The sequence below is a fragment of the Lithobates pipiens genome, unplaced genomic scaffold, assembly GCF_037356315.1.
Source record: "Lithobates pipiens isolate NorthernLeopardFrog02 unplaced genomic scaffold, aLitPip1_a1.2 Scaffold_1, whole genome shotgun sequence".
Classification (NCBI taxonomy): Eukaryota; Metazoa; Chordata; class Amphibia; order Anura; family Ranidae; genus Lithobates; species Lithobates pipiens.
The window spans coordinates 59,891,358-59,912,897 of NW_027507685.1; the positions used below are offsets into that span (position 1 = coordinate 59,891,358).

A 21,540-nucleotide genomic window follows, 5' to 3' on the forward strand; every position below is an offset into this window, starting at 1 on the left:
ATACCTCCCACACCACCACTGTCACTGATACCCCCTCACTCACCACCACTACTGCCACTGATACCTCCCACACCACCACTACTGCCACTGATACCCCCCACACCACCACTACCGCCACTGATACCCCCCACACCACCACTGCACTTATACCCCCCACACACAACCCCACCACTGCACTTATACCCCCCACACACACCACCACCACCACTACTGCCACTGATACCCCCCACACCGCCATAACCACTACTGTCACTGATACCCCCCTCACTCACAACCACTACTGCCACTAATACCCCCCTCACTCACCACCACCACCACTGTCACTGATACCCCCCTCACTCACCACCACTACTGCCACTGCTACCCCCCTCACTCACCACCACTACTGCTACCCCCCTCACTCACCACCACCACTGCTACCCCCCTCACCACCACTGCCACTGATACCCCCTCACTCACCACCACCACTGCCACCGATACCCCCCTCACTCACCACCACCACTGCCACTGATAACCACCACCACTATTGCCACTGATACCCCCCACACCGCCATCACCACTACTGTCACGGATACCCCCCTCACTCACCACCACCACTACTGCCACTGATACCCCCCTCACTCACCACCACCACTGCCACTGATACCCTCTCACTCATCACCACCACCACTACTGCCACTGATACCCCCCTCACTCACCACCACCACTACTGCCACTGATACCCTCCCACTCACCGCCATCACCACTACTGTCACTGATACCCCCTCACTCACCACCACCACTACTGCCACTGATACCCCCCTCACTCACCACCACTACTGCCACTGATACCCCCCTCACTCACCACCACTACTGCCACTGATACCCCCCTCACTCACCACCACTACTGCCACTGATACCCCCCTCACTCACCACCACTACTGCCACTGATACCCCCCTCACTCACCACCACTACTGCCACTGATACCCCCCTCACTCACCACCACTACTGCCACTGATACACCCCTCACTCACCACCACTACTGCCACTGATACCCCTCACACCACCACCACTATTGCCACTGATACCCCCCACACCGCCATCACCACTACTGTCATTGATACCCCCTCACTCACCACCACTACTGCCACTGATACCTCCCACACCACCACTGTCACTGATACCCCCTCACTCACCACCACTACTGCCACTGATACCTCCCACACCACCACTACTGCCACTGATACCCCCCACACCACCACTACCGCCACTGATACCCCCCACACCACCTCCACTACCGCCACTGATACCCCCCACACCACCACCACTACCGCCACTGATACCCCCCCACACCACCACCACTACCGCCACTGATACCCCCCCACACCACCACCACTACCGCCACTGATACCCCCCCCACACCACCACCACTACCGCCACTGATACCCCCTCCACACCACCACCACTACCGCCACTGATACCCCCCCACACCACCACCACTACCGCCACTGATACCCCCCCACACCACCACCACTACCGCCACTGATACCCCCCCACACCACCACCACTACCGCCACTGATACCCCCCACACCACCACCACTACCGCCACTGATACCCCCCACACCACCACCACTACTGCCAATGATACCCCCCCACACCACCACTACTGCCAATGATACCCCCCCACACCACCACTACTGCCACTGATACCCCCCTCACCACCACCACCGCTACTGCCACTGATACCCCCACACCACCACCACTGAAACCCCCACACCACTGCTGCCACTGCCCTCCCCACCACTCATCCCATCCCACCCCCCATTTACCAGCCTTGCCATGGATCCCATCCTCCAACCACTGCTGCCACTCATTTCATTCAATGCCCCCCACCGCTGCCACTTATCCCATCCCCCTCCAACCATCACCTTTGCCACTAATCTGATTCCCCCCACCACCTCTGCCACTCATCCCATTCAATCCCCCCTACCACTGATCCCATCCTCCAACCACAACCCTTGCCACTGATCCAATCCCCCCTCACAGCTGGCAATCATCCCACCCCCCACCACCACCCAGCCACTGATCCCACCCCACCACCACTGCCACTGATCCAATCTCTTCCTCACTGCTGCCACTCATACCATCCCACACCACCACCACCAATGCCACTGATCCTATCCCTCCCCGACCACACTGCTGCCACTGATCCCATCCCCCACCGCTGCCACTCATCCCAGGGGCACAATTGCAATAGCGCACATGTTGCCCCTGAACCCCTGGATAAGGGGGCATTTAGAGGAACAAATCCCCTTCATTTTTCTCCTGCAGCCATTAAAAGTCTGCTTCTCCTTCTCTCCCTCTGATAGGCATTCAGTGGCTGCAGGTGGAAAAATGGAGGGGATTTGTTACCCCTCCTATCCAGGTCCTGCTGCCCCCGGGATCAGTGGAAAGGACCCTGGCTGGAGGTCAGAGGGGCCCTCCATGATTTCTTGCACCGGGGCCCTGAAGGTTCTAGTTACGCCTCTGGCGATATACAAATATCTCAAAGGGGATCCCAGCGTAAGTATGAAACTTTCCAGTCCCAGGGAGTGTAAGGGGACACGAGGCCACACGATGAGACTGGAAGAGACACGGTTTAACCTTAAGCTGCATAGGGGGTTTTTCACTGTCAGGGCGGTTAGTATGCAGAACTCTCTTGCACAATTGGTGGTGTCGGCAGGAACTATGGATAGTTTTAAAAGACTCTTGGACGTGCATCTTAATGAAAATAATAAAGGAGACATGGGAAATTATTTTTCTACACACACACACACACACACACACACACACACACAGGTTAAACTGGATGGACTGCTGTCTTTTTCCAAACTTACTGTACCATCTATGTAATTTGTGAAGCAGCATGTTATTAACCACTTCAGCTCTGGAAGAATTTACCCCCTGCCTGACCAGGCCATTTTTTGCTTTAACTGACAATTGTGCGGTCCTGCAGCACTGTACCCAAATAAAATTTATGTCCTTCTTTTCCTCACAAATTGAGCTTTCTTTTAGTGGTATTTGATCACCTTTGTGGTTATTTTTTGCATTATAAACAAAAAAAGACAAAAATTATATATGCTATAAAACACATTCAATAAAAAATCCAAATCAGCATATATTGATTGGTTTGCACAAAAGTTATAGCGTCTACAAACTTTGTATGTGATAGATTTATGGACTTTTTAATTTTTTTGTGTTTACCAGTGATGGTGGCGATCAGCGATTTTTAGCGGGACCGCGACATTGCAGAGGACAAGTCTGACACTAAGTTACAGTTTTTGGGGACCAGTGTTTGGGGTGCAGGGAACAGAGGACACTGCAGTGGGGTGGGGTGGAGGGTAGAGAGAACACTGCAGTGGGGTGGATGCAGGGGACAAAAGACACAGCAGTGGGGTGGGGTACAGGGGACAGAGGACACTACAGTGGAGGGTGCAGTGCTGGGCACAGGTGAGACTGCATTCCTGGGCACAGGTGAGACTGCTTTGCTGAGTACTGGTGAGGCTGCATTACTGGGCACTGGTGAGGCTGCATTTCTGGGCACAGCTGAGCCATGCATTCTTTATGTAGTGCACTCCTGAGCCCTGGGGATCTCTGGGGATCCTGATGTAAGGAATGAGCTCTTAGGGGACCCTGATGTAAGTAGGGAGGCTCTCTGGGGTCCTTGATGTAAGGGGGGCTCTCTGGTGACCTTGATGTAAGGGGAGGCTCTGGAGACCCTGATTAAGTAGGGAGGCTCTCTAGGGACCCTGATGTAAGGAGGGCTCTCTGGGGACCCTGATGTAAGGGGGGCTCTGGGACCCTGATGTAAGTGGAGGGCTCCCTGGGGACCCTGATGTAAAGGAGTATCTGCGCTCAGATATGTAACAATATTATATATATATATATATATATATATATATATATATATATATATATACACACTGTTTCCCCCGAAAATAAGACCTAGCGGTGATTGTCAGTGATGGCTGCAATATAAGCCCTACCCCCCAAATAAGCCCTACCCTGTTTACCCAAAAATAAGCCCCACCCTGAAAATAAGACCTACAAGGACTTAGTTGGGAGGTATGGCTTATATTGCAGCCATCCCCGACAATCACGCTAGGTCTTTTTTTTGGGGAAACAGGGTATATAAACACGCACACACGTATATTATATACATGTGTATGCCCACCCAAGTGTATGACTTTCTTTACTTCGCTGCTATGGGCTCTAGCCCCGGATCTTTTGTAGACCTAGCAATGCCCCTGGTGTCTGCACTGACTTCTCTTTATCCCCCTTCCAAGCCCTGTTCTTTGTTACACTATGCATACACCACTATAATGACTTCAGACTAGGCAGATGGATTTAACAACCAAGTTGTTTTATTGAGGTAGTTAATTTAACATGTGAACAATTCTCAGAACATCTTCCATACACTTTCCTGTATAAAGTCCTCTGTGTGCCCCTGGTGTTTCTTTGTGCCCCATAAGCTGGCCATATCCTTAAAGTAATTGTAAGGGTTCCTTTTTTTATTTTAAAATAACAAACATATCATACTTACCTCCACTGTGTAGCTCATTTTGCACAGAGTGGCCCCAAACCTGCTCTTATGGAGTCACCTAGCGCCTCTCGTGACTCCTCCCCACATCTGATAACCCCCTTGAAGAAGCATTGGACTTGATTGACAGCAGCAGGAGCCAATGGCTGCACTGCTATTAATCTATCCAATCAAGAGCTGAGAACAACGGGCAGAGAGACAGCGCGTCCCTGGCGGATCAGGTCCCAGGACTCAGGTTAATAAAATGGGGGGCTTGGGGGCCACTCACTGTCGTGCTTTTTCACCTTATGCATAGGATGCATTAAGGTGAAAAAACATGAAGGTTTACAACCCCTTTAATAGATGAGAATGTCCATTACTCCATTTAGCAGCAAAATCCATATCCCTTGGAATGGAACCCAACTGGGTTCCCACAAGGTGTACTAAAGGTGGAAAAGTGTCAATTACACCATGAGTGGCACTCTCTTTCTCTTCCCATATAGAGTGCAAACAGGACTTTGACTTAGATAGAGTTTCCCTTTTTATATGCAGGCGGTACTCTTAGAAAAGTCTGGGAACACCTGGCTAGCAGAGTTAACTCTTGCCTAACAAATAGCACCACTCCTGCTGAGCAACATTAAAGTGATTGTAAAGGTAAAATGACAAACAAATTATAAACTTGTCTTTACTTATCCGCTCTGTGCAGGCCCCCCACCCGCACTCCTGGCAGCTTTCCATGGGGGCACTCATGCGTGCTCCCTCCCGAGCCACACTGCCGTCACTGGCTTTGATTGACAGCACTGGCAGCTGATGGCTCATGGTGCCCCAGCAAAGCCAGTGTGACCCACAAGTGAGGGGAGAGAAGAACTGCAGACGTGCACAGTGCTGGATCAAATGAGGGCTCAGGTAAGTAAAAGTTTGGGGGGGGGTGGTGAAGGGGGTTGTTGATGCCTAAACATGTTTTGCCTTAATGCAAAGAATGCATTAAGGTAAAAAAAAAATGTGGTTTTAGAACCACTTTAACTAAGTAGTGCAACTTACCCAGGCAGAGAACATACTTAACTAAGTCATGAACACTCTCCACACAGTAATACCTCTATAAGCACCTGCTTTCAAGTGCTGCCAGGAACTAAGGAGATGAGGACTAAGTGCCTGGGACCATTTCCTTTAATTAGCACTTGCATCCATAATAAACACACAACAAATGAAAAAACAAATCTATTCAAAGACATAATGGAATTGATTTATAAAGATTTTGCATAGCCAATTGCCCAGTGAAAGGGTATATACATTTATTCTGTGCGAAATGGGCAAAAACAAATATAAATAGGCTATATACTGAGCTGTTTGGATGTAAACCATCGACTCAAAATGAAAAATACAACATTAGGCCACATTAGGCCAACATTAGGCCACCATAAACATTATAGGAATTTTGTATACTACTTAGCCATTTAGTGGTATTTTCTAAATCAATGATTTCTACTCCACCTGCACAGGATATAGCCTACTTACATTATTTTATTTTTTTTCCATTCACACAGAATGGCCCATTCATGCCCTTTCACCGGGCGAATCAACCCTAAAATATCCATTTATCTTACCCATTTTTAGTAAAGACTTATTACTCTATTTTTTCGTACCTATGTATCATTAGCCAGATCTTGTCATACAATACGTTTCCATTAGTGTTTTACTTTATTTCTTCTTTTCCCAAACCTTCAGATTGCATAGAGCAGTGATGATCAACCCTGTCCTCGGGGCCCTCTAACAGGCCAGGTTTTATGTATCAACTTGGGGAGATGCAGACTAGAATACTGCAATCACTGAGCAGCAAATGATATCACTAGTGATGTATTTCAGTTATCTTGCAAACCTGGCCTGTTATTGGGCCCTGAGAACAGGGTTGATGACCACTGGCATAGAGCATGGAGAGTACTTTTATTGTTGGCCATACCTCCCAACATTTTGAGATGGAAATGAGGGATACCCACCAGCAAATGTATGTAGGCATACCCCCTTAAAGGAGAATTAACCCCAAAAAAGTTAATTAAATCCACAGGGGCTTTTATTTTACCACTACTATTCCTTTATATTGGATTTTAAAATGCAGCAATTTAGAATTTGGATGAAAGGTTTAGCACTGGGAAACACTTTTTGAAAGATCAAATGTGCACTTTATATACAGCTATATGGATCAGACCAAAATGAGGGACAAATGAGGAGGAAAGAGGGACAGAGGGACATTGCTCCAAATCAGGGACAGTCCCTTGAAATCAGGGACAGTTGGGAGCTATGCTGTTGGCTGAAGTCATCATAACTTCAAAGCTACAGATTTCTCTATCTAAAGCTCTAATATGAGTTCTCGGCACAGTTTGGGGTGAAATGTGAGGTGAACAGACAGCATAGGCAGGAATTCAGATGCGTGTCAAGAGGTGGAGCGAGAGTCTCAACAAAAATAAATAAGGACTATACAACTGGAAGCCTAAGAGTGTGATGTATTTTTCCAAAGCTTTTAAGATAATTGCTAAAGCAATTGTTCATATTTTTTTCTATTATACATTTTTATAGCACCAGGCATGGTTGTAAAAGAAAAAAAAGATGTCAGTAAAGTGATATTTCATCAGTTTAAGTGCTAAAATCATGACGCTATTTACTGTTTAATGTCATGAAGACAAGCCCCTGTTCCTTAGCAAACACTGATTTGTCTGTGCTAATTTACAAATGCTAAAATATTCACAAGAAAAGCCAGGCTTCTAATTCACCTTAATGGCAGCCCTATAAGTAGTCTCTGTATTGACAAATGGGATGGTGTGGAATCTCACAGATAAACAGAATTTCATTACAATTCATGGCAAATGTAAGAAATGCACGCCTATTAATTACAATCTGCATCATCTGAACAATGGCAGCATGATATCTGGAAAGCTGCCACTGCATTCATCATGACTGGTCTTGGATTCTTCTACAGTTTGTGATCTCTAATTACACAGCCTGTAGCATCTGTATACATAGGTGGATGTGTGAAATTGATCAGGTTTCAAATTTATTTTAATTAAAATCAAAAAGAAAGGGAACATTAGCATAGTTTATTGTACCAAATGAATAAAAGGAATATTTGATCTTTTTTGTTGATTCTTGAAAGGAGACATTTAAAGGGTCTGTAGACCTAAACTAGAACATTGTTTATCTAAAGAACAATGGGCCACATTTTTCAGTGTGAGTTACAAGGACTGTCTGTTTAGCCACCTGAGTAACCAATCAGATCCAGTTTTCAAACCGTTAAGGCTGGTTTCACACATCCAATTTGCATGACTGGAGAGTGTGACTGGCTCTCAATTGAGCTGGTTCACACACAATGTCCGCAGTCCGCATTGAAGAAGCGTCTTCTGGTCCAATTCCGGTGCAAATTCAATCAAAAATTCTGACCTGCTTCGCACCTGAATTGGTGGACAGGGATGCACCAGACCCCATGCTGTGAGCTGTGGCCGTAGCATATGTAAACTGAGCCTAATGGTGGGTTTAAATTTCATTGTTGCATAGGGATAAAAGAAACAGATGTTATCCCAGATACTTGAGTTGGCCAACTGAGGTCCACTGGGACATGTGATAACCAAACACCATTGCAGGTTGGTTTAAACATCTGTGCTTAACCCCTAAGTAGTTAGGGTAAAAGGGATTAGGGCACCTAAGGGTAAAACAAATCCTAATGCCTAAGCACAATTCTGCAACTTTGACATATAGTCAAACCGTACTTTGTGCATCCAGGTGGATTATACCTTGTTTTTTTTTTTTCAAAACAAATTGGGCTTTCATTTGGTGCTAAATGGTAATGAATATCTCCTGATTTTATTTTTTTATTATCAAAGGAAAACTACTACCATAACTTTCCACTAAAGAACAACTCAAAATATATAAATTCTCCTTCTCCTGATGATCACAACAATACCACATATGTGTATGTTAGTTGTATGTACTCATAGTACAGCCCAGAAATAATAGTGCGCATTTTGCTTTTTTTTTATCCTACCTAAAACACACTGTCTGATACTAATTTAACAAACAAAAAAAAAAATCCTGTTTTGAGAAAAAACTGACCCTGACCTTGACCAAACGCTAACCCTGGCACTGACCTAGATCAAACCTTGATATGATGTATCTCTCTCCTCCATTCACAGACAGAAAAAAACATGGGGGTTGGCTTCACAGTGACTGATCAGAGGCTATTACAGCAATCAGGTGACCCAGAATCAGGAGTTCCAGGTCCTGCTCGTAAATACAAGGCCCGGAACTCTTGGTGAGACCCCGGTGTCTGTGCTGGGAGCACAAAGGGAGATCCGCCAATATGCAGCCATATGGAAAAAAAGCCCCGTTTAGTGAGGCCACATATTTGTGAGAAGTCAGCGTCAAGGGGTTAAGCATGTTCATGGTGCTGGTCTGGATTGTTTCTGCCAATGTGATTATTAAAATCAAAAAAGGGTCTCTGTGCTAACCAGGGTGGTTGAAAATCATCTTTTCTGCAACAAACCATACAGAGTACAAATCTTGAGCATTTCATGCTTCTTCTAGTACTCTTTGAATAAGTACTGGGAGCATAATAAAACTCATAAGAGCTTTTCATAGCATTTGGCATGTTCAAAATAAGAGATATTTTAAAGAGCCATAATTTGGGCAGTAATATACAAATACTATGTTGTAGTGGGCCAGACTACATGAATAAAGTGCTATCTGATGGTACCAGATACTAAAATACAAGGGAATCCTGAATGAGGAAAATGTCAAATCTATTCCAGCGTTTGAGGCTCGGTTCACATATGAGCTGTATGTGGCTCAAGCAGGGGTCCAGTGTGTCTTGGTTCACCGTTTCAGGTCTGATTTCAGCCTGAATTTTGGGCTAAATTCAGACCTGAAACAGACCAAAAGATGCACAGTGTTTTTGTGCAAATTGTACCCGACCTGCTGAGGAGATATGTGACCCGGCTTCATAGAGAGCCAGTCAAAATTTCCTGCTATTGCAAATAATTTGCAGTAGTGTCAACTGTTTTTGGATAGAGTGAAGAGGGATTAGAATGCTTCTCAGTTTTTATTGCTGTCTGTGCCACCATTGAGGAGATTCACCCTCTCAATTTTTCCTGTTTGCCATTATCATTGAGAGTGAAAGTAAAAAGAAAATCCCACATTTTGGGTTGTCCCCAGAAAAGTAATAAAGAGGAAATATTCCAATGGGGACACTAGTTCTGGTGACATGGGATCCCCAAGGAATTCTCTTAATTTGCACGGATTTCCTCTCACTTCCTGTTTGACTCTGAGACAGGAAGTAAATGGAAATCTTCGCAATGGGACACAGGTGGTGAAAAAAGAAATCTGACAGGGGTGAAAACCCTCCCTTACTCTATCCAAAAGGAAAAAAAGTTTTGCCTATAGTTCTACTTAAAGCTTTGACAATAAAACCTGGAAGCTGATTGGTTACCATGCACAGCTGCACCAGATTTTGTTTACACCAGTTTTAGTAATCTGTCATAGTTTGAAGTGGTATTCCCTTTTTTTCAATATGAAACAAACTTCTGAAAAGAAAAAAAAACTAGCTCATGACAAGTATGAAGCAAGGAAGCCATGTTAAGGACAAGGTTTTAAACATATGCAAGGTATTCTCCTTAGTGCTAGTGAGAGACTGACTTGTCAAAATTACCACCTAATAATAGGAATGGTATATACGTTGATGGCCACAAATGTTTTTTTAAAGTTATGATAAAGAGGATATTATCGTGTGTTCAGTATGGCCACAAATGCCAGTTGCCACAGAAAAAAGGGTAGCAAATGTTGGGTAGCCTAAGGCTGGGTTCACACTTTGATCGAATGCGGCTCACAGCAGGGGTCCGGTGTGTCCCTGTTCTATGTTTCAGGGACAAATCAGGCCCACATTTTTGCCTGAATTGGAACCTGAAATAGAGCCAAAGACACACAGAACCTGTGCAATCTGCTCCGTGGCCACCATGGAGATGTGTGACCCGGCTCCACTGAAAGTCGGACACACTCTCCTGTCATGCAAATTGGATGCGGGGAAACCTGCATCTAATTCGCACTAGTGTGAACCCAGCCTAAAATCAAAATGTTGCCATGAGATCCAATGATTTGTAGTTAAGCCCCTCTCCATCTATAGGCAACTATCAGCCCTCTAGATACTGTGTATTGGCTAGGACCTGTAGATGTTGCATAGGTAATAGACTTCCATCATCTGAGATACTACAATGGCATTTTATACATTTACTGTCCAGAAAAGAAAATACTAGATCTTTCACAGCTTAAAGTGTTACTAAACCCAGTAATATGAAAATAGTTATTGTGCACCCCCCACAGTGCCCACAGCTTATAAATCTTCTTTTTACATGAAAATATTGTCACTATATACCTTTTTGGCTGATTTCTAAATCATGATCAGTGATAAACTGTACAGTTTCTCCAGTGCTGAGAGTTCAGGAAGGAGGAGATTTTCACTACAGCCTGTATACAAGCCCACATGTGTGATGCCAATATCATGTGATCTGACTAGTTCTGAGAACAAGTATAGGTTCTCTCCAGCATAAAAGACACAACTGAGCATGTGCAGGTTGGCTACTCTGCCTGTGTTAGCTGGCCTTCCCCAGATAGACAGTGCAGGAGGGAAAGATCTGTGCATACAGGATAAAACAGCATTTTTACACAATGCAGGGGATTAACCTCTTAAGTTCCACAGTGAGTATAACAAGCATGCTATCCTGCATATACAGACTGATTTTACTGTTGTGAGTTTAGTAACATTTTAAATCTCTTTCACAATAAAATGTCTTTTGAGAAAAATTCCTTATTATCATGGACAAACGGAGATTTTTTTTTTTTTTTTTAAACAAATCACATGCCAGTGTTGTTTGTTACATAAACTGAACTTATTTTTAGATTTTATTTTTTTGTACTTTTTGTTTTTGCTTTCTTTCTCTTCCAACTTTGCCATGAGCACCTTATGCAAATAAGTGCATCATTCGAAAACAAGCTGAACTCTTTACATGTCAAACACACCTCTGAAAGATGCCAAGCTCATTCATCTATGAGTGTTTCTTACACTTTTGCCTGGAAGTGAGAAATTGTGGATATGGACAGAATTTATAAGCATACGTACAAGCTATCATTGCTAAAACGTATTCTGTACTTGCTTTTTTAAAGCAGATATAGGGGGATGTGTTGACATTCCCTTAGGTAGGAGACCATTTTAACATCAAACAATGCTGCATAGTTATTTTTTGACTAACAAAATGCAACACTATCAATTTCCTTCAAGTAAACTTGTTCTGTATCCATGCAGGGCAAACAACAGGTTTACTTATTATCCTGCTTTTTCGACAGCAAACACTCAACTTCTCTTTACCTATCTTTTTCATTCATCCATTTTGCTTTTAGGAGCAAAGACAAATATGGGAGCATGTAACTCCCTCCTTCTAAATGATTTTGCTGGTTCCTAATGATTAACCCAGCACTGTCACATTGGATGGGGGGTGAGCTCTCATACCTGTGTCACAATTTGGAGCTTATAAGGTGCTTCTGCTCTTTTCTCATGATTGTTGAAAAGAATGGCAAAGGGAGCAAAGGATAGGCAAGCATGTGATGCTGTGGAGTGGGAAAATTAAGATCAAGTCAAGTTGGCCACACAAATCAAGATTTGCATATAAATGTATCTTTCTAAATGTATTGTACTTAAAGGATGACCTGGCAGCCCTTAAACCGAATGGGTTGTTGCACTAATATTGGCAAATGTAATGGAAAATTGTACACTGTAACATGCTGCTAGCTGTAATGCTCTAACGTCCATAAAACCATAAGAGGAAAGTCATTCATGCAGGTCTGCTTCAAAGCAACCACCATTTCAAAGACGGACTTCCAGGGTCACCCCAATGGACAGGATACATGTTTTCTAATACAATCCAACCTTGTGTTCTTGATGGTAGCTAAAGGGGTGACATTATCCACAGATTCAGTTGAAGATAGGCAGAACAGGCAACTACTGTTTTATAGTTATAGGCACTTTTAGAGAGCAATGTACATTTCTATAAAGCTAGCTGTCACTGAGCAGTACAGAGAAATGCTCTAAACATCCTATTTTTGTTGAATGTTCTTAAAGGAACATTTATAGAGTGACAAAGATTCACCTACCTGCATGGGTCATATTTTTTGCTTGAATACAAAGGAACCCCTTTCCTAAAAGAGTTCTAGATACAAAAACCAAAACAAAAAAACTGCAAGTGTAGATGAAATAAAACACTCAAGGCTTCACTCATGACACCTACACTTCAAATGTATGTAAGGGCTCCTGCGCTGTACATGAAAATGGAACAAATATTCAATCTGACTGGGTGCTGCGAACACTTTATGAGTTAACACTCTCATATAGATATAAAATTGATAAAAAATTGATGTTACGCTCCCACAAATAAGTGAAAAGGAAGGGGAAAAAAACATATATCCCGCAAAAATATATCCTTATTTGAATAGTGTAAAAAAAAAAAGGAAACTTATACCAGAGTTTTAAATAAAGTGCTCAGGTGCATGATATGTCTGTCTAAAATTAATATCATACATAAATAAATTGATAGACCAAGAAAGCAAACAATTCATGTGTAAACGGCAAAGTATCACTCGTGCTGTGATATAGAGCAAGTGATCAAACAAATAAAGTGCTGATGTGCATATAGTATCGTTTATAGCAAATCAACATCAAAAAAATAAAATAAACGATATTAACCACTTGCTTATTGGGCACTTAAACCCCCCTCCTGCCCAGACCAATTTTCAGCTTTCAGCGCTGATGCATTTTGAATGACAATTGCGCGGGCATACAACACTGTACCCAAATGAAATTTTTATCATTTTTTTCCCCACAAATAGAGCTTTCTTTTGGTGGTATTTAATTATAGCTGCGAGTTTTATTTTTTGCTAAACAAACAAAAAAAGATGCAAAAAAAAAAATCATGTTTCATAGTTTGTTATAAAATTTCGCGAACAGGTCCTTTTTCTCCTTCATTGAAATGCGCTGATGAGGCAGCACTGGTGGGCACTGATAGGCTGCATTGGTGGGCACTGATAGGCTGCACTGGTGGGCACTGATAGGCACAGTTAAGGCGGCACTAATAGGCACAGATAAGGTGGCATCGATAGGCTGCACTGGTGGGCACTGATAGGCACAGATAAGGCAGTACTGAAGGGCACAGATAAGGCGGCACTGATGGGCAAAGATGGGCACAGATAAGATGGCACTGATGGGTGGCACTGATGGGTGGCACGGATGGGTGGCACTGATAGGTACCACTGATAGATGGGACTGATGGGCACTGATAGGTGGCACTGATAGGTGGCTCTGATAGATGGCACTGATGGGCACTGATGGGCACTGGTAGATGACACTGATGGGCACGGATATGTGGCACTGGGGTGCAGCCCTGTTGTTGATGCAGATTGTGGGCACTGATAGGTGGCACTGTGGGTACTGATGGGTGGCACTGTGGGCGCTGATGGGTGGCACTGTGGGCACTGATGGGTGGCACTATTGGCACTGATGGGTGGCACTGATCTGGGGCACTTTTTTAATATTTAGGTGGCACTGGCAGGGGGCAGGTGGGCACTTTTTTTTTCTCCTCGCGAGGTAAATTAGCCGATTACTGGCTCTGTCGTGTCATATGATCAGCTGTCATTGGCTGACAGCTGATCTGTGGTGAGGGGTCGGGATCGACCCCTTGCTCCGATCCGTGATCGACCCCTTGCTCCGATCCGTGATCAGGCGAGTCTCATAGACTTGCTGATCACAGAGCATGCCGCGCGTGCCCCTCAAGGGGCGCGCATGCTGCTCGTGCACGGGACAATGTAAATAGACGGTGTCCCTGCATAGCAGGTCTGCGCTGTAGCCGTCATTCGGCTATAGCGCGGATCTCTAGTGGTTAATATTATTCAAAGTGGCCAGTAGATAGTCCAATGGTGGGTAATACAGTGAGGGTGTCACAAAACGATGAAGTTATACAGTGAAGTTGTGCATTCACAGTGCAAAACTCTCTCCACTCAAGTGATATCCACGTGTTCACTAGGCACACCAGGTAATTACCTTACTGCTGTAAGGTATACAGCCTATATAGCCTCTGAGGAAAAGACACTGGGGCTCAGGGAGAGGACTTCAAACTCCTATAGCGTCACCACCGTCCATATAGTTACTCCATGGGTAAAGCCAGCATGAGTACTCAAAGGATAGATATAAAACCTGCAATAGTGTAGTAGATTTAAAAGTTATCAATTTTATTAAAAGAATTAAAACTGCTCACAAACTATCAAGGAAAGGTCACACAGTAAACAGACTACGAGCGTACCGCTCGGGTATAGACGTCACTTCCGGTATCCTACGCGTTATGTCACTTCCCGTGACTTCAACTGGGATCTCGGTGCTTGTTTGTCTCCTCCCCCCTCCGCTGCCACATTTGGCACCTTTGGGGGGCGGGTTGAAAGGTACTGAATCCCACTTCTGGCTGAGTTCACCATGGCCAGCTTGTTTTGCGCATTCACAGTAGGGAACCAGCTATAAAGCCACAAAGCTTCAGCACTGTTTTCCCTTAGTGGAAATTGGCTTGGGTGAGGACACCACATAATTCCTGGACAGGTAAGTATCCTAATATTAAAAGTCAGCAGGTACAGTATTTGTAGCTGTTGTCTTTAATTTTTTTTCTGAAGAAGCCTGAAACCCCTCTTAAAAGTGTTACTAAAGTCAAAAAATGTTTTTTTAATCAAAGTAACAAACATGTTATACTTACCTGCTCTGTGCAGTGTTCCCCGGGGCGATCTTGGCTCCTCCTTTTATTTTTGGGGCTACCATAGCCAGCCTCCGGCTATGGGGAGAGCATAGTATGGGGACTCCGGACCTGTGTGTTTATGGAGCTGAACTCCATAGACTTACACAGTGGGACTTAAGCCGGCCCCCACTTCCTCTTCACTGCATCTGATTTACAGCAGCAAGAGCCAATGGCTCCTGCTGCTCCCCGAATGCTGTGTAAAGAGCAAACTGATCTCTTTTCTGCTCTCTTCCTACAGGGAAAGGGGGGGGGGGGGGAATTGCAGAGAAATGGAAAATGTTTTTTACCTTAATGAAAACAATGCATTAACATATAAAATGTTTTTAGGTTTAGTAACACTTTAAGCCCAATTCGGCACTGTGTCCAAGAGCAGCGGTTCTCTACGCTCGCTTGGTCCTCACAGGAGAAATTGATAGCAGTGGGAGCCATTGGCTCCCACTGTTGTCAATTAATGCCCGTGAGAGTGGTGGTGAGGCGAGCTGCATCATCTGTGTGTATGGATGCAGGCAGCACAGGTCGGATTCAAACCGGCAGGTGTGCCACCACAGGAAGTGGCTTCCTATGGTGGCAGATCAAGAAGAGGAGGAGCCAGGAGTGCTGGCAGGGGACCCTAGAAGAGGAGGATGGGGGCTTCTGTGTACAAAACCATTGCACACAGCAGGTAAGTATAACATGTTTATTATTAATGAAAGTAAATATTACCCTTTACAATCACTGCCAATAACCTATGCTAGCTATGTTCCAAAAGAGGCTCACTTTTGGACATGTAATTTATCTTACATTATAGACAATACAGAGAGACGTTTCCTCCTACTATAACAAAAAGGTTGCTTCAGACCACTAGCCCTTGCATAGGTACATTACAGGATAAATGCAGACAACCACCCTCAGATATAACAGAGTTTATGTGTTGCGTGTTGAAGACAGAGCTACGTATTTACTATGTAAAAATGTGCCCATTCTATCTGTGCTTTATGAGACATTCTCCATGCCATACCACTCTGTACTCTCTGCTGGATGTGAGATATTCCATTTTGCCCCATTCTTTACACAGTGCAGTATGTTACCTACACCATACTTCTGTTTGGATGCTGCGTTGTATGTGTTATAAATTATGTACCATATTTTTCTGAATTCCAAATTATTAGTCAACATATTAGGATACAAACATTTACAAAAAGCTACACTTGGCCTTTTTTATGTATTTATTTGTTTTTGTTTTTTTTGAAGATGTGGGTTCTACGACTATCATTCCGATGCAGGCTTCAGTACTTAAAGAGGAGTTTCCATTTAATATAAAAGTCAGTAGCTACAAATACTGCAGATGCTGAATTTTAATAATCGGACACTTACCTATTCCAAGGGTCCAGCGATGCGGGGGGTCAAAGCTCTGCTCATCCCCCACTCCGCTCGGCGGCGCCGGCATTGCAACTGTGGGCACCCAGCTGTGGCTTCACAGCCAGGCACCCACTGCGCATGCGCGAGCGAAGCCGTGCTCCGTGATTGGCTGCGCAGTCATCTGGGACCTGTCACTGTCCCAGGTGACAGACAGGAGGGAGGGGGCAGAGCTGAGCCCTTCCTGCGCCAAAGGGGAAGTGATGTCACCAGCCCAGGCACAAATTTCCATTTTTTTTTTTTTTTTTTTTAGGAATTTTAACCATTTTTTTTTGTGTGTGTGTGCAACACCACTTTAATGAGCCACTAACCAGGAACAAGCATGCAGTCAGTGAAATGTGAAGTATTAGCACTCTCATTGTGCATATTTGTGAGTGTACAGGTGAGTAGAAAAACCAGGATTAGAATGACAGCCCTAAACCTGAACATTTGTTAAAATATCAGCACTGACAGCTTCCATATTCCCATTCTTACTGATTCACCTATATAATTCAACACTATTGTCTTTATTTATCCCACTATGTAACATCCCATGCAAAAATGAAAATATTAAAAGGTATGTGCAGTTGTCTTTACTAGTTTGATCTTCTTCCAACCCATCTAAGCTAGCATGCACTTATAGTTCTATATACTCACATAAAGCACCACTGCCATTCAAGCATTGCCAAATAGCTGTCTCTTGAATTCTAAGTATTTCTGAATGGCATGAGATGCAGATGGCTTTAAAAAAAAAAAAAGAAGCAAACAGCACTGTCAGCTTCCAAATAGCCTGAAAGAATAAAGCAGTTTCTCTAAAACAATGGTGTGAAGATATGAGAACAGCAACCCATGATAATCTCTGCAGAGTAGCAGCAACAAGCATCTGACTCCCTCTACCGACTCTGCTGTGTGCTGGTGCTGCTGATACTGATAGACAGGTAGATCCCACACACAGGAGAGCAATTTCATCACCAATGGATGGGATTCCAATCTTTACTTTCTGGGGACCAAAAGGAATGACAGCAGCAGATCAGGTCCCAGGAATATGAAACACACTGTATATTATAGAGACATAACAGGAAAGGTATAACATACATGTCTTGTGTTCTTGCTGTTCAATTATTATTTTACTTACAAAAAAAATATGAATGGAACGAACACATCACAAAATGTTGTATACCTCTCTGTTTGTCCTTCTCCGATTATCTGATTATCTGCCACCCTTTTCCCAATAGCGGTATGTATAGGTGATGTATATTGACTGCTACCGTAATTACACATTGCAGCGCAGCTCTATCAATGCGAGAATGCTCATCATCATCATCGCTGTTATGGCATGCAGAGGCAACCGCAGCATAACCTGCCATAAGCGGTGCCAGCCAGCGAATGCAGCAATCGTCACATCCTAGCCACTTCCAAGCTTAATTACTTTCCTTTGCAAGGGTCACCGCTGAAATGCAATAATCTCCGATACAAAATAACATTAGCCGAGTTATTTGTCCTTACATATAGCAATCTGCATTGACAAGATAGATTCCTTCTGCAAAGTGAGTTCAACTATGCATGTGCCCCTGCGGTCCTTGGTGCAAAAAGTACATGGACTGTTCTCAATAAATGCACATATTCAGTCACTATTGTCACTTATTGTAAAAAAAAAAAAAAAAAAAAGTATATATATATAGATAGATAGATAGATAGATAGATAGATAGATAGATAGATAGATAGATATCTGCATCTCTCTCGATAGATAGATAGATAGATAGATAGATAGATAGATATCCATCTATCTATCTATATAGATATATATATATCTATATCAATATATATATATATATATATATATATATATATGCACACACACGTACTGTATATTCACAATATATAGTTAAATAAGCTAAATGGACAAAATAACATTGGCTATAAATAGATATCTATTATAATTTTAATATCTATTACAAATGCACACATACATTGAATTATTATAGATATTATGCACAGCGACAATTCACAGCAGCAAGTAAATGTCTAACAGAAGAACTTTATAAATGAATGGAATTGAACAGAATTGCAGATCTGACCACAGGTGGGGAAATTATATCAATACTATAAAACTAGCAATAAGCAATACTGGATCTGAGCATATAAGAGAGTGGGTACTGCTGGATGTTGGCATACAGGTAGACTTGGCTGGTACAATGGGGTGCCCTGCAGTATGCCCCTCGTTCAGTTCCCAGATGTTAGCTCACCTCCAGATCCAGCTGCAGTTAGCTAATTATCATCTCCACTCTGAAAAAAAAAAACTCCCAGCATTTCTAGGAAATCAGGACTTACCTGCTCTGTAGACATCCAGAAAAGTAAGCAGCTCACCCATTCATTCCACTTGCCCCTTGATCCCTGTAATGAATGAAGTCAGTTTTTTTGTTTTTTGGTCTGTGCGAGTTGTCCAAAGCTTTGCCTTTCTTTCTTTCTGTACAGTGCAGACTGTAATCCCTTCTGAGAACAGCCCAGTCTGTTATCCTTTATCGTGCACACCACAACACAGCTCCACATAGCATCCTCTCCCTTTCAGTTCTATAGTGAATTAGGAGGAATAAACTAGAGAGAGAAATGAGACAAGATTCTCCTGCAAGCTATAATAATTCTAGGAGACCAGAGCTTTCATACTATCCTCCTGCAAACAGCTGCTTGTTCTAGCAATACATGGATCTGTGCAGAAAAGCTCACACCAAGTGCTGCCCAGCATACCATTAAACTGGCAGGTACGCTTCACCCTTCCCTGACATAAATTGAACTATTTACACAGTAGCAGCAAAGGGAAGTGTGCCCAGCTGTGTTCTTCTGCAATCAATTTTGATAAATATTAATGTCAGATTTTTTTCTTCTGTATGTCTCCAGATATCACTTGCTGTGAACCTTAAGGCTATTCCAAGATACTGTTAGCTTGGGTGCATTCCAGAACTAACCTTGACAGCTAAGTGAGTTAAAACCATTGTGCAGCTTACATAAATAATGTCGGAGAACCTAACCCGCCCAAGACAATTGCAGGGTAATGCTTTCCAGAGAAATGTGACTACTATCTGTTTTATATCAGTAAAGTAAAGAGAGAATGAACACTGAATCAAAGCTTGGAGGTAGAACATTTACAGTATAGATTTCCAATTGTTTTTGGCTGCTTTGTATTTTTTTAATTAAAATAATGCTTCCATGATAATCTCTTTGCAGAGCATACTGGGCTTTCTATTAAGACAACCCAGAACTAGATTTTCATTCTTTTTTTTCTAGAAAATCCAGGCACTATCCCCTTCTAGTCAGGTCCATTTATAACACTCTATACCATTTAGTGAATTTTGGACAAATTGTCTGTAGCAAGGGAATAAAAAGTGCATGAAATGGCATTTTTGTTAATAGAATGTGGAAGGATTAGAGCTTCTGTCAAGTTTTTTTTTTGGGTGTCTGTGTGAGATTATTCCTCTTTTAGTCTTGATGAGCAATGTAAAGATGACAGAAATTGGAAAATGCACATTTTTTTTGTTTACATACATTGTAGGTGAGGTCAAAAAAAGTCCATCAAATCCAACCGATTTTTCAAAGAACTGTTTATTTAGAAATATTGTAAAACCATAAACATTACACTATATAAACACTTTAGTATTCGCCAAAAAATAATGACTTTCTCTTGCATACCAAAAAATCGATATACAATAGGATTTGTATATAATATAATATAAGATAAAAATAAATAAAGGAAAATACACAATTTTCAAAGCCTAAGAGCAGTTCAAATAAAAAGCAAAACACAAAATTAGCACAAGGGACACAATTTACAGGCAGTAGGATGTGTTTATTGCACTGATGCCTTTTCTGTTATCTAAAATCATCCTCCATCGATGTCCCCCGGTGTGTAATCATCTGGTGTAATGAGGGTTAATAAGACTGTTGGAGCCCAACTTCTCCATTCATAGAAACAGTACTACAGCATTTATGAAATGAATGAAACAGGATTTATGAATGAAGATGGGTGGATGATTAAGAGCTATGTTCCCTCCATTCATAGATTGTGTTTCATTTTTAATAGCTGTAGTACTGTAGGCCCACGTGCACACGGTCGGAGATTTTGGCAACCAAATCCGTCGGATTTTGTCTGTCAGATTTAGTCCGACGGATTGTGTCCGAAACTGTTGCATACACACGGTCGGGCCAAGTTGTCTGATTTAGCGGTTGCCAAGAACGCGGCGACGTAATTTCATTACGATGGGACTACATTCAGGCTAGTAGCCAATAGCTTTGATGTAGGAATTTGATCTGAGCATGCGTGGCACTTGGTCCGATCAAAATTCGCTACACATGATCGGATTAGGTCCGACCGGCCCAGTTGGTCGGGAAATATTTCCAACATGTTGGAAAATTGGGTCGGACAGAGATTCGGACGGAATCAGTCTGATGCATACCACACACAGTCAGATTATCTGACGACACGGTCCGATAAGACTCATTCCGACAGATTCTCCGACCGTGTGTACAAGGGCTAGTACTGGAGGAGTTGGGTGAAAATAGTTTGTCTTAATTGGGAACTCTTGGTGAGAGCCTGTGACAACTCCCACAGTCATATTAGTCCCAGCACACCAAACGATTGCAGTGGCAGAAATTCAAGGAAGCATTCATGGAAGAGGATTTCAGAAGAACAGAAGAGGCATCAACAAAAGGGACATATCCTACTTACTGCAAGTAATGCCCCTTGTCCTGATTTTTTCATTTTTTATTTTATTTTGA

General features: G+C 43.1%; 1 protein-coding gene across 2 annotated transcripts in view; it reads right to left on the reverse strand.

The window, feature by feature from the left end:
- LOC143924586 (5-hydroxytryptamine receptor 2A-like) overlaps window positions 1-19,775 on the reverse strand; it is a 999,965-nt gene extending 980,190 nt beyond the window's left edge. For both annotated transcript variants that reach the window (XM_077449011.1, XM_077449081.1), the window contains exon 1: window positions 19,102-19,775. The gene's annotated coding sequence lies outside the window, so the exon portion shown is untranslated. The remainder of the gene's footprint in view (window positions 1-19,101) is intronic.
- Between the last annotated feature and the right edge of the window lie 1,765 nt (window positions 19,776-21,540).